At 31.5% G+C, this 15377-nt stretch overlaps 1 long non-coding RNA gene across 14 annotated transcripts; it reads right to left on the bottom strand.

Moving 5' to 3' along the window:
* Positions 1–7203: 7203 nt before the first annotated feature.
* On the bottom strand, positions 7204–11336 carry LOC145061395 (uncharacterized). 14 transcript variants are annotated; one of them, XR_013687207.1, is made up of 12 exons: positions 11096–11336; positions 10872–10984; positions 10721–10752; positions 10522–10624; positions 10318–10438; positions 10121–10241; positions 9960–10030; positions 9802–9835; positions 9617–9705; positions 9159–9528; positions 8282–8355; positions 7204–7449 (listed from the first exon to the last, which is right to left on the bottom strand). It is a non-coding gene; the product is annotated as an uncharacterized LOC145061395 (long non-coding RNA). The 14 variants fall into 14 exon arrangements; XR_013687210.1 differs by having other exon boundaries at positions 9159–9705; positions 9982–10030; positions 10326–10438; XR_013687208.1 differs by having other exon boundaries at positions 9159–9705; positions 9982–10030.
* Positions 11337–15377: the final 4041 nt, after the last annotated feature.

Raw genomic sequence — 15377 nt, forward strand, 5'->3', positions numbered from 1 at the left:
AGGTCCGCCTCTGCTTGGAACAAAGGGTTGAATTTTTTTAATCTAACGGGCTATAAATATAAAATTTTAAGATATAAAAATGTTACTTTCTCGAAACCCTAACATATTAAATCAGCCGCCAAGAAGGGAGTAACATACCAAGAAGCGATTTCTGGCGACAAAATTCGAATTCCGACGGCTTCTAAATGCAATTTCCGGCAACAAGAGGCGAATTCCGATGGCGGTCTTTCTCGCGATATTCTAGTCGTGTTTCTCACAATCTCTTTTACTCTTGTTCTGTCTTTTCCGGATATATCGTTATGTCTCCGGCGTAAATTATGAGGGGCTCGTTTTTCTCAATCCGGCCACGGTGGTTCAAGGTGGTTTAAGATATTAAGAAGGTGTTGAATGGTGGTTAATGATGGTTGAAATGGTAAAAGGTGTTTGACGATGGTAAATGGTGGTTCCGGTGATCTTTGTTTCGATTTCTCTTTCTCCCTTTCTATCTCCGGCGTGGTTTGGAAGAAGGGGTAGTGATAGTAGAAGAGAAAATACAAAAAAAAAAAAAAAAAATGGGGGGTGTTTTCAAAAAATAGACATAAAAATGGACTTTTCCGGATATAGACATGCATTCCGGGGAGGTAGCTCCGCGGAATCTACTATAGCTCGGCGGAATAGCAAAATCGTAAATTAAAAAAAAAAAAAAAACACTACAGATCCATTTTGCGGAGCTACCTCCGAGGAATGGATCTCTAGTTTTGTTTTTTTTTTTTTTTTTTTTTTCAGATCGATTCTTCGTGGTTTATATTTATTTCCCAAACTAATTATTTTTAAGAAAAGATTATCATACTATTATAATCTTTACTTGAAAATAATTAATTGGGGAATTAATATAAACCCCGAAGAATCGATGTGAAAAACAAAAAAAAAAACCCCTCAAGATCCATTCCGCGGAGATGACGTCATTCTGCGGAGGTCCGCGGAGGGTTCTCCGCGGAATGTATGTCTATAGCTGGAAAAGTCCATTTTTATGTCTATTTTTTGAAAACACCCCCCATTTTTTGACTATTTACGGTATTTTCTCATAATAGAACCCTTGAAAAAAATCGTGAGTGATATAGGAGAGACACTATTATGGTGTAGGCTTTGATTACGTGTTTTTTTTTTTTTTTTTTATAAAGGTGTAGTCTTGGCCCTTGGGTCTGTGAGTTCAAGTGATAGGTAGGTGTCTAGGTGAGAGTGAGAGAAATTATATGATGAGGTTGCATGTAACTTCAAATAATTAAATATTGAATGGTTCGTTAGTTGATGTTATGAACAAGATTTTCATGGGATCTGTATATGCATGTGTAAAGATGGATAGGTTCCAGCAAGTGTCTCACATTTTGCTTCCCTCTATTAGAACTGTAATGCTGCAAATCCATAGATACCTTTCTATTCCGAGTTGTTTGGCCTCCTCTCCCTATGATTTGGATCTCTAAAACATAAACAACCATAATTAAAAAAAAAAAAAAAAAAAAAAAAAAAAAAAAAAAAAAAAAAAAAAAAACCTCAGGTGATCATGTTGGATATTTTGGGACCACTAATAAATGTATATAAATAATGTTATCATTAATTTTATATTATTATGAAAATTATATAAAATTGTTGATGGACCGATTTTATTAATAAATAAAGATATACACTTACCATGTTTATCTTGTGGGTTGAGTTCCCGGTTTGACTCAATATCTCCTAAATCCCTAATATCTCTCACGTTCGGTTATATTATTATGAAAAAAAAAAAAAACCTCAGGTGATCATGTTGGATATTTTGGGACCACTAATAAATGTATATAAATAATGTTATCATTAATTTTATATTATTATGAAAATTATATAAAATTGTTGATGGACCGATTTTATTAATAAATAAAGATATACACTTACCATGTTTATCTTGTGGGTTGAGTTCCCGGTTTGACTCAATATCTCCTAAATCCCTAATATCTCTCACGTTCGGTTATATCTTCATCTATATAAATACGTGATGAGAAGCAGATTTACAATATACGAAAATACATACAAGAAATTGTTTTAGGGTTTGCTGTGGGATTTAGAGATGGTTGTTGAGATCAACTGGAAAACCAAACCCTAGTTCTTCAGATCTGAATATCATAATGAAATCAGGTATGTAATCGTTTTTTCATGTCTGAGATTTCTTTTAATCAGATTCGAGATTAAAGATCTTCATATTATGCTTCCGTGTTTTATGTTTTGGTTATGAAAATAACCAACAATTGGTATCAGAGACTACTCGAATCTATTACTAGAATATACTTTAATTTTTTTAAGATCTGTTTTGGGTTGGTTTCAAATCTAACCTTCGATCTAAAACATACATGTATATGTGTGTGTTTAGTCTTCTTGTTCTTGTCCGTGTTATTTTGCTTGAATGTGCATGCATAAAGCTGGATATGAGTAAACGTCCAATATATTGTTTGTTTTTAACATAAGGAATTTCGATTATGTATTTATATGATTCAAGATTACAATTATGATAAATTTTGGATATAATTAATCGTTATTAAGGTGATTTGACTATACATACACGATTTTTCTTTGGGAATGATATTTTGAAAAGCAAAGTCATATCACGTGGCTGTAAAACTGTTTCTTCATGTCATTTTCGCTAATACATGATGTTTAATTTAATCATCTATTATTTTTATGTATTTTTTTTATTTTATTAATTTAACGAGGAGGATTCGGACATTCCCCATGATGTTATTTATATTTAGGATACTTATTATCTCTTTACCTGTCCAGATATAATTATGTCAAAATGGTTTATTTATTTTAAGGCTATGCATATCTTCCAAATTTGAAAGTTATCATGTTTTAAGAAATCGAGAGAATAAATATTTTAATGTTCGTTAGTGTTCATAATTGATTTTCAAGTACTTAATTTTGATAAAGTTGTCAAATTTTCATAGTAATCAGTTTGCTGGATAATAGATTTACAAAATATAGTATTTGTGAAAATTAATTTATAAAGAAATTAAATGTTATGTGTATCGTCATCATGTGTTTGTATGTTATTGATCCATCTGGTTGCCTATCCTTTACTTATCCATCATTCTTTTGTTTTGATTTTTTTTATCAAAGCAAATTTATTTGTGTTAAGGACATACATATATTATTTTCTTGTGATTCCCACAACGACTTAAGAGTCTATATGAATATTATGTTTGACTTGACATGAATATTGGAATTTTTTTTTAATTTAATTTAATTTAATTTTATAATATGGGCTTATGTCAACATATCTTGACATTTTGTGTAAAGTTTGCCTACATCTAAATTTTAATCTCCTGATTTTGGAAATTGATTTAGATCATCATTTTTAAAGAGACGTACTCAACTTGTCGCCTACTTAAGTCGTTTTTTAAGGTTGTCAATAAATTCAATTATGAAAAATTTATATTTTGGTTTATGTGTTTATTAATGCGGATATTAATCGACCCAAAGGTAGGTTAATATTTGGGCGGATAAACACATGTTTGATGATAAATATGTGACAATTTTTAGGTTACATGTTATTAATAAGTCAATCCAAAGAGGGGCTTATTAATTGACATGATATTTTGTGAATTCTTATTATCAAAATTTATAGTTTATGTGTTTATTAATGCGGATATTAGCCGACCCAAAGGTAGACTGATATTTTGCCGAATAAACATATATGTGATGATAAACATGTGATGATTTATTTGGGTTCCATGTGACTAATAAGTCAATCCAAAGAGGGGCTTGTTAATTGACATGATTTATTGTCAAAGTTTATCTTTAAAACAAGGTTATCTCTTGCAAGTTAGTATTACTGTCCAAAGACTTGATATTAATGTTGTGTCGATACCTTGTCAAGATGTCATAAATTGAATTTATTGATTACAGTTTATGGATTAATGAGCATAAAAATAGATTTGTCTATGTTTGAATTATGGTTTTATATCTGCTAACATTGATCACATTTATGATTCATGTACTCAATGAAATTAACTTTAAGGAATGGAATGAGGGCATAATGTTAGTTCTCAATTGCATGGATATTGACCTTGCACTTTGAATAGAGCAACATTCTTTGAGGATGTTGCGTTTGGGGGAGAAACAAGGTTAAAACATTGTCCTTAAGGAGGAATCAATTTTGATTCCTATTATTGCTTTCGATAGTATGCAAATTATGAATCAGTTTTCGACAATGTTTTTCAATCTCCTATTTTGAATACACAAACTCAACTTTGGATATCCTATGCGCGGTACCACTTTTTTTTTTTATCAATTTATTATCTCTTTTGGTTTTGGGGTAAATACAGTAAATGATAGTAAATTTGTATTTATGGTTTTGGGTTGATATCTATGCAACCCAAGTTTGGGTCATAAGAAAGTAGCCAAATGAATTTTGAGATATCTATATATAACAAAAGGCTATATGCTCAACTATAGGAAATCAGATGTTTTGGAGATTATTTTTATTAAAAATCTGATTTTATTAGATGCCAAAATGGTTACCTGTCCATATCGGGATACTTTACATTTTAGCATGATGAGCCACTTCATGGAATAGACTTCGGTAGCATCTTCCATAATGGCATCATAATTTATAGCGTGGAATATGGTTGCGGAAATTTGTCACGAGGCTACACATTATTGGTATTGAAAGACCATTAAAGTTGTGATAATAAATCAGCAATGTTATATTCCAATAACAGAAGTTCTATTAAGTCAAAGCATATTGACATCAAGTTTCCTTCTGTTAACACAATAGTGCAAAATGGAAATATATATAGCACATATGAACAAACTCCATGAAAGCGGATCCGCTCATAAAGGAATTACCTCCCTAGATCTTTCATGAGCATACTACACACGTTGGTGTGATATTTGGTTTTAGTGGGAGTTTTATGGTGCGTTATGTCTTGTTTAAGAATATGTTTTTCTGTACAGAATTAAGAATTCGGTTAACTCCATTATTAGTTGCACTTATTTGAAGTTTGATCTTACTTCAATCTCAAGAGGAACTCGTTGTAAATCTATTTAGATTTTAAAACCACACATCATGTTTAATCTATGTCGTTAGTTATATATGTATATGTGACCATTGATAGGTTTAGTTACGTAAATTGTAACGAAGGCCGCTTTGATCCTATACTTGTATGATTAGCGGACGAGATTGTTTAAGGGTACCAATATTATGATAACATTCATTAAAGCGCTTATACAGTTATATATACATTTATGCATTCGTGGTCCAGTGGGAGATTGTTGGATATTTTGGGACCACTAATAAATATATATAAATAATGTTATCATTAATTTTATATTATTATGGAAATTATATAAAATTGTTGATGGACCGATTTTATTAATAAATAAAGATATACACTTACCATGTTTATCTTGTGGGTTGAGTTCCTGGTTTGACTCAAGATCTCCTAAATCCCTAATATCTCTCACATTCGGTTATATCTCCATCTATATAAATACGTGATGAGAAGCAAAATTTACAATATACGAAAATACATACAAGAAATTGTTTTAGGGTTTGTTGTGGGATTTAGAGAGGGTTGTTGAGATCAACTGGAAAACCAAACCCTAGTTCTTCAGATTTGAATATCATAATGAAATCAGGTATGTAATTGTTTTTTCATGTCTAAAATTTCTTTTAATCAGATTCGAGATTAAAGATCTTCATATTATGCTTCCATGTTTTATGTTTTGGTTATGAAAATAACCAACAGATCAAGCATGTACCTTAATCTTATCTCTCTAATAACAATCACAAACCTCCATAATCCTATGCAATACCATCACCCTATTATAAAAATTACATCATTACCGCACATCCCCATCTAATCTCATATACAACCATCACTTATTTATTTTTTTTATTTTTTTTTTTACAAACGGTTTCCAATTTTCCATGTTGACGAGAAGTGGGGCTTCCATATTGGGTTCATGAGAAGTGGGGCTTCCATACTAGGCTAACGAGAAGTTGGGGTGTTATCTTGGATTTACAAGAAGTAGGACTGCAATCGTAGGTAATTCAAACCTTCAACGCATCACCCCATATAAACATATGTTCCCTTTATACCAAAGAATAACATTTGCATATTTCCATATGACATTTACCATCTTAAATCAGAAAAATACCACATACCAAGCATCATGCAAACCATTTTCGTTATTATATATAGCCACATTAGAGAAAAAAAAATTAACTCTTCAGTTATTCAGGAAAGTTGTAGGTTTTTGTGGGTAAATTGCATAAAAGATCTATAAGTTTTATGATTTTTTGATTAGATCCAAAACTTTTTTTACAAGAAAAGCCTACAACTTTCGAAAATTTCTATTTTGCCCGTTTACCGGAAGTTAACAAAATGAAAAAATAAGAAAGTTCTAGGGTTCTATTTTTTTATTATTTTTTTATTTTTTTATTTTTTTGTAAAAACAAGTTTTGATTTACACTGGAATATCATAAAAATATGAAACGTTTTGAAATTAGTCTTTTATATTTTCAATCAAAACCCAATAATTCGAAGAGGAAAAAACATAATTTTAATATAAACTAGGTGAGTAACCCCGCGTTGCGGGGTCGTATGTACACCGATGAGAAACCTCACTTTGGGGGTTGTTATTGTTTGACGAGAAACCTCACTTTGGGGGTTGTTATTGTTTGACTGTCGCTCTTAAAGAAAACTAATGGAAGACATTAAAGAGGGTGTTATTGTTTGACTGCCGTTCTTAAAGGACATTGTGGGGATTAGAGGGTACTTCATAGCTTGTTAATTACTGATTTTTTTTTAATTGTTTTTTTTTTGTTATTATATGAGTAGTTGTAAAACTGTTGTGTAAACCATTTAATAACTTCAAGATAGTGTACTGGATGTTTGAAATGGTTTTAGAAAGTGATCATGTATTTGCCAAAAATTTGCAGATGAGTTGTCAACTTGCGTGAGTATTTGTATACATACCGTTGATGCTGAATCATAAACTGTGGATGCTCTCTCAAAGTTCGTTGCCATTCCCAAACCACACCACAATATTTGATTGTATTAAATGTGAATGTAGAGTCGAATGCAAATATGCTTAGTATAACATCCTAATTTATTTTGAAAAATCTACCCAATTATATGAATGTTATAGAATAGAAAACAAATAATAATAATAATAATAATAATAAAATAAAGAAAAATAAAAAAAACCTACTATAATACGTTGGAGATTTTTAAGGACAATTTTGTAAACGTAAGCAAATTGTTGAGATAGCAACCTCCGTATAGAAAAGTCGAGCAAAAGTACACCTGAACTGACGACAGATAGATCTCTTATCACATTTATACCGTATGTTATTACTATAACCGCTCGTGCTTTCTGACCTTAATAACGTTCTTCATGTAGAGATCAAGTTCTTCTCTCTTTGGTGTGAACCTAACACATCAGAAAGCCATATATTAATGTAGCTTCGCAAAAGGGTAAAATAGTCAAATGTCACTCAAAAGGTTATAGAATCCTCACCCCATATGCTAGATATGAGATTAACAAAAAAATACATTAAGGTCGCTTCGGAAAAGGGGTAAAATAGTTAAATGTCACTTTCGCATTTGATACTTTCGCTTTCTTTTTTGGAAAAAAAATTCAGAACAAATTTTACCACATTTATAAAAAATAAATGATAAGTTGAACAAAATGGCAATGTATGTCGTTTTTTGGGTACAGAATTTAAAATAAATTGAAAAAAAAACAGAAAAAATAGGTATAAATGTAAAGTACATTCATATTTAGGACATTTTACTCCTAAAAATGGAAATTACACATAATGAAAATGTAGTTATTTTTTTGGGAAAAAAAAATCAAAACAAATTACATAAAACAGAAAAAAAAATGTATAAATTCTAAATACATTACTATTTCCTGCATTTGCCATCTAAATATGAAAGTGCACTAAATGGAAATGTACTTTGGATTTTGGTAAAAAAAACAAAACAAAACTGCAAAGTACATTGCTATTTAGTGCATTGTCCTTATCATTACTTCTTTGATGGCTCCAATATTGACTTGTTTTAATAGAGAAGCTAATAAAAAAAAATTCAAAAACCCCATAATAAGTTAGTAAAGAGATAAATAAATCAAAAAACAAAAAGTTAACTTGTTAAAACGGCCATCTTCCTTTTTTTGTACTCATTGCATCTTTTAATACGCCAAAATTTATAACAAACGAAAAATGAAACAATTAAAGGAAAACCTCATTAAAAAGTGAAACCTGATGCAACACCTATTCGTCGACCAACTAATGGATTGATTTATAAATTAGCCCCTACAATCTCATCAGGCCCCCTACACATAAAAATTTAAATTAATCAAATTTCTTTTGGACCAAACGGGTACAAATTCTGGTAAATTTGATAAAAATGAAAGAAATTGTTGGTAATCACAAATAAACAATAGATATTGATTAAATTCTGGTAAATTTGATCAAAAATACATATATTAAACGTGGAAGATTAGCATCCTTTAAACAAAAAGAATAGCATAATGTAAACAAACCAAATGATTGTAAATCGGATTTGAGAAATTGGAGAAAGCCTAACTTCTTAAATTAAGTCAACTTGATTGGTAATCACAAATAAACAATAAATATTGGTTCACAGCAAATCTGTTTGAAAGAGAAATTGACAAAAAAAAAAAAAAGTAGCCTAAACAAACTTTAAACAAATGGCTTTGAAGAGGTGCAAAATAAAACGAAAAACAATAACATGTTGGTAAGAAGTTGTTTCAATACTTGATTACTGTTAAAGAGTTTAAATGTCAATATCAACTAATTTAAATAAAACTGCGTAAGTTTGAGAAATCTTAACATCTTCATTTGGTTGAAAAAAATAATACACTAAACAAATGAATCGATATATTATTATTTCATATAACTCACCATAAAAATATAATATTTAATGTAGATTACAATAATAATGTATTTTTTCTCCAAATTGTCATTGTTATTTTGAATTAGTTAAACGATAATAATCTACTTAATTTTTTTCCATGATTTTCTAAAATATTTAAGATATTGCACTAAGCTTCCAAACTCCAAACATCATGCATCAAATATTGGCAAAATAAAAAACAGAAGAAGAGTATAGTACCATTCACATTATAAATTCTAGATACAGACTGATTCAAATGCTTCAAGGACATCATTTTAATCTGTTTTCCAAAAACAAAGGTAACTAATAATTAGAAACCAACGAAACTATCCTATTTAGGCAAATAAGTAAATTAACAGAAATAACGGAACAAACTCACGTAAAATAGAGCGTAGTGAATGAAAGGGAACCATTGATTTAATCATAACATTAGTTTTCTTTGATTCAACACATCTCTTACCTTTAGAGCTTCACTCAACATCTTCATTCGTTGAATTATTGTTGCTTGTTACAGATGGATATGGTACATCAAGGTCAAGATGCACCGTCAATTTCATTATCAAATTCTGATTTTTGAACTTGATTTATTCTTTTCATGCAAATTGTTAATATCCAGATCATTAAACAGCACCAAGACTCAATTTTACAACCAAAAGCCATTGTTTCATAGATCAAACCTGAATGTGAAGCTTCTTGATCAGGTACAAATTCAAGAACAGAAACGGCACTTCAATTTTCAATATTTCTAAGACCCTTCCAGCAAAAACTGTGATAGAGGGTAAAGTAGTACATGAAATCATATAAATTGAAAGATGACTTATACATGAAAAACGGTAATAATGGTTCAAGAAAAAAGACTTGCCTCTAACGGCTTCATTAGTTTTTTTTAATTGGTCCTGCAATAAACACATCCATCCCACAATGACATAATAAACGCAATCCACATTGTTGGGTACGTTATCAGGAATTAAACGGAAATTAAAAAAAATAAAAATACATGCTAGAAAATTTTCCCCTTACAAACTAAAAGCAGACTTCACACCTGGGATGAGCCAACTCTTTGAAGTTTGATTTATGGGATGCATCTCTCCCTGATAAAGAGAACTTGAATGAGGAGAGAAAAACTAAAAAGGTCTTGAAAATAAATGCATTGTGATAATGATTAAAAAAGAACAAATTACCTAGTGTTTAGTTATTGGGTAACTACAGACACGACAACAAAATCATTCTTGATGAGAAAAATGTCCTCATGCAACCCAAACAATTGTTGAATCCAATGACACAGTTGCAGCGACAACATACCTTGAAATTAAGATATGCATAGAAAGAATAAATGAAGGTTATATCATGTTTTTAGTAACAAAAAGATAATAAGCACCTATATACCAAGGGTACATATGGAGCGTATTGCATTTGTTCCTGACTACTTAATCCAAGGGTTGATATCACTTCAATAGCAGTAGGAAGTAGTCCGTCTCAGTTTACATAGAAAACATTCCCTGCTTTATGAACTTAAAACTATGATTAAAGCATAAAAAAAGTAAATGGTTAATAAATTATGAAATTAGGACAAAAATCGCACCACCGCATGCCGATTGCATTGGCGATTTCTTCTTCTTCCTGTATAATATGTTGTTGTCGAATAGAAATCTTTGAAGAAGAAAGCATGACACCACCGGTATGCCCTAAAACGTCATCAGAAACATAATATTACATGTATAGACAACTGAACCAACTGTTAATGCTCTTTTAACAGGAAAAATAGAGATTTGTTTCATTACCTGTAAAAGCACTGCAATTACATATGTCGTTCCTGTAATTAGGGTTTCAATCCAACGAAGAGAGATGACGTTATTGGAGCGGAGAGGAGAGTGCAACAGAAGATGGAGATGGCGCTGAGACGGTAGTAGGGTTTTAGATTAAAGTATTTACCTGCAGTGGAGGCAGTGACTGAAGAATTGTTATGAGGACATGTGACACTACGGCATAATCGTCATTCCTAGGATCTCGCTGATGGCGGTTAGGAGGTCACGTCTGGTGATTAGCTGGGTAAAGATGAGAGCTGAAGTGTGAGCGATGGCGGAGTTGACAATTTTAAAATACGAAACCAAATCGATTGCAGAGAAAGGGGGAAGGAAAAGTCGATGGAGGCGAACCTGATAAGAGAGACGGTGGGAACTGGGAAGTATCCGGATGTTCGATATGTAGTCTGTTAACTGGGTTACGCAAGAAGCTGACGGCTGATGTTGACGAATCTTCTGCCCCTTCGAGCGGTGGTAAAGTAGGAAGGAACTGGAGGTGTCATCTACTCCAAAAGACCAAAAGACGAAGGCAGATGAAAGAAGGCGGTCTGGCGGTGGAAGCAACTGTATTTGATTGGGTGAGGGAGGCGGTGAGTAAATGTGGATGGAGGTGATGAGGCACGTAGGACAAACTAGGGATGAGCAACGGGCCAAACCCGGACTAGACCGGCCCGAAGACCGAAAACCCGAAGACCGAAAATCGTGAATTTTCTTACCCGAAAACCGGACCGTTTTTGGATGTATCAGGTTCGGCTTCGGTCCGGTCCGGTCTCGGGTACTAAACCGGGTTTCGGGTTTTGGACCGAACTAGACTTTGAAATTGGTACAATGCGGGATTTTACTTAGATCACGTGCAAATGAGGTGTCTACAAAAAAAATACAAACCTTATTAACATTTGGAACAAATAAAAATTACACTATTTAGCATAAAAACTACACTTTTTATAAAAAAAAATGCATGTTTTAACAAAAAAGAAACAACATTGCTAATAAAAAACTGCATTTTAACAGCTTTTTTGTGTAAAAAACAACAAAAAACAACATTATTTATAAAAAACTGCATGTTTTTATAAAAAAAAATTTGCATGTTTTTAATTTTTTTTTTTGCATGTTTGAACAAAAAATAACGTGCTAGATACATTCTTTCTTGTAAAGTGATAGGAACATACGTTGATCAAGATTTATAAACAACGTTAAAATAAAAACATCAAGTTTTATACATAATGTTATATATAACATTAACTAATAATTCAATATCATTATCTATATATTCTAAGGTGAAAAAAAATTCCGGTCCGGTCCGGGTTAAATCCCGTATTCTGGGTACGGTCCGGTCCAAACCCGAAACCCGATTAGTGGTAAAAACAAAACCCGAAAACCGGCCCATTAATATGTATATCCGGTCCGGTCCCGGTTTTTTTCCGGTCCGGTCCGGTCCAACGGGTCATATGCTCATCCCTAGGACAAACGGAAGAAAACTATAAACAAAGTGTGAAACACCACCCAAAATATATTCAACACAAAAAAATACAAAAACGAAGAACCATTTGTGAAAATAACACGCGCAAAATAGCATAGAAAGCAGCTGCGCAAAATAACACAACGGCACTATTCCTAAGAATAGTCCAACTTTAATATATATATATATATATATATATATATATATATATATATATATAGGGAAAAGTGAATATACCTAACAACCTTATATAAACTTAGGTACCTAACTCCATAATACCACATCGGTTTGTATGATATTTATATTGTAATTGCCTAAGGTTCTTAAACTTCAACCTCATAACTTGATTGCTTCCAAAATCTTTGGACTTTCACCAATATCTTTCTTTTACATCACGTCTTTCTATCGAATACCACCTAATGGGCTTTATATCCTATCGCTACAAACGAAATGATGCAGGAGAAATATAATGATGAATTTTCAAATTTTTTTGAAGTAAATTAAGTTTAGGGATGAAGTTTAAGAACCTTGGATGATTGCAATGAAAATTTAATGCAAAATGACGTAGTTTGATGAGGTTAGGTACCTAAGCTTATATAAGGTTGTTAGGTATATTCATTTTACCCATATATATATATATATATATATATATATATATATATATATATATATATATATATATATATATATATATATATATATATATATATATATTGTTTTACCCAATATTCGTCATAGACAAATAGACTCTTATGGGGAACACGTGTACTTGATTTCTATCGTGAGCATTTTTGTAAATGAGACAATTAAAAAACAAGAAAATAATTTATTAATGCATATATGTGAAGATTTTGGCATACACTTCATGGATTAAGAGACCTGATAGCACATAGTACAATACATACATGTCTACAAAATCAATTTCTCATTAGATCGATGAAATTGTTAAGCGGTGGTGGTTGGTTATATCTAGTACTTAGTTTAAGTTATGGAGTTCGGTTGTTTTTTATCTACTTATCAAGATATGTTTAGAAAGAGTGACTCGATAAGGTAGGTGGATGGGGTTTTTCTTTCTAGAAAGGGGATTTCTAGAAGACTCTATAAGGCTTAACATCCGAGATGAGTTAGGTTTATGGTTTGGCGACTTATAAATGATCAAGGCTTGAGAGCCTTATGGAGATGATATGGGCAGTTCATGCCCGTTTGTTATTTTTGGCTCAATTTTCTGCCTATGTATTTGTATCCCCTAACTTTTTACATGAATAAAAAATTTTCTAGTTCGCGTGTTGACGATCACGATTACGGGCTCAAAGCCTTATGGAGACGATATGGGCTTTTAATGGACTTATCCCATATCTTGTTGCACCTATAAACCATATCATTCGTAAAATTAATAGAAGCATTTCTATATTGCATGATTAAGGCTTCATAGCCTTACGGGGACGAGCTTGCCTGTTTTTCCTACAACTTTATAATTTGACTTACACAATCCACTAAATTCTACACAATTCAATGAAACATATTGTAAAAATGAAAGAAAATGTGATTTACATTCAATATCTATTGAATGATAACTAAGCATTCCACATCATCCAACCATACTTAACTATAGTATTATTTTTCACATCTTAAAAATAAATTACAACTCAAATCAAACACGTTTATAAATATTGGCCCAAGATTGCCACCCTTAGATTACTTATTGTCCGTTCTCGCAAATCGTAGTGTTTGTATTTTTTGTGTTTGTTGTATAATATGTTAACACGTACGAACAAAATACTGGTCATTTCAGTAAAAGTATTGTACATATCGAGTAACTAAACGTCCAAGAACAACGATCAAGTAAAGCCACTTTTATTAGCTTCATAGCATCATCCCAATATCTAGATTGAACATCAAGATCCCAAAAATGGTTTACAAGCAATAATTGGTAACTTGTACGATTATTAAATACTATTAAACCCTTAGAAATAAGTATTAAAAATTAGCCGGCTGATCATGACAACAACACAAAGGCGAAGGAGATGGCATACAAGCACCCGTTAGAAAACCCCGCTCTTGGCAAAGTTGTAGGCAACTGTTCTTAATCGATGCACATGGTCCAATGCATGCAGGTGTAAGACCTGAATACATGCATATACAATCAATCAATATGTTTTATAATCTTATAATAACACAAGAAATGAGAAATGAAAGAAAGTTTTCATACCTAAACTTGGAACAAATACCAACACCAAAACTGTGATGGCCAGTATTGTTTTTGATGTCAAAGCCATGAGTCTAATTAACGTTTGATTTGATGTAGCTTGATTTGATTGTATTTACAGAATCTGTGGTTTGTGGGCTACTTAAATACCCATTTGCAGGTACTATAACAACCAATTTGGAACAAGGATTATTATTTTATTTATTAGACTTTTAATGTGTGTTCTTAATGGGACTTATTACCATATATAATACCGATTTTATAACCATTTAAAGGTATCACACCATTTTCGAACAAGGATTATTCTTTCATTGATTACAATTTTAATGTGTTCGTTATAGGATTAATTAGCATATATAAGACCGATTAATTATTTGTTTGATTGGACTTCTATTTTAGTACTTTTAAGTTTTAACTTATAAATACAAACAATCCAAAAAAAAAAAAAAACCCATCGAGGTGATGCCTAATGTTGCTCAAGGAGATGATGACATTTCAACGAAAAGAATTTGTTTAACATTACAAACCACATAATATTTATTATTTTAGTGCTTGCGAAGCCTTTATTTTCTTTCAAAAGATCAATGATTACTTTTATATGTATTATCTATGGTTCAACCATTTTACTTTCATTTCTAATATATTAAATAAATATAATCACTGGCGAGGTTATGCATAACTACGGTGGGTAATAAATTCAACGGTTCGAGTATAAATGAAAGAAAAAGGGAAACGAGATCACAATAAGATTTTCATCTTAAAAATGGGGGTTATTGCGAAATCGGTAGAAGCTACGGATTTAATTGGATTGAGCATTGGTATGGAAACTTACTAAATGATAACTTTCAAATTAAGAGAAACCCTGGAATTAATAAAAAAAAAAAAAGGCAATCCCAAGCCAAATCACATTTTCCGAAAACAAACAAAGGTTCAGAAAGCGAAAATAAAAAAGGATAGGTGCAAAGACTCGA

This window comes from Lactuca serriola, chromosome 7, assembly GCF_051521515.1.
Source record: "Lactuca serriola cultivar US96UC23 chromosome 7, Lser_US96UC23_V15, whole genome shotgun sequence".
In the NCBI taxonomy this organism is placed as follows: Eukaryota; Viridiplantae; Streptophyta; class Magnoliopsida; order Asterales; family Asteraceae; genus Lactuca; species Lactuca serriola.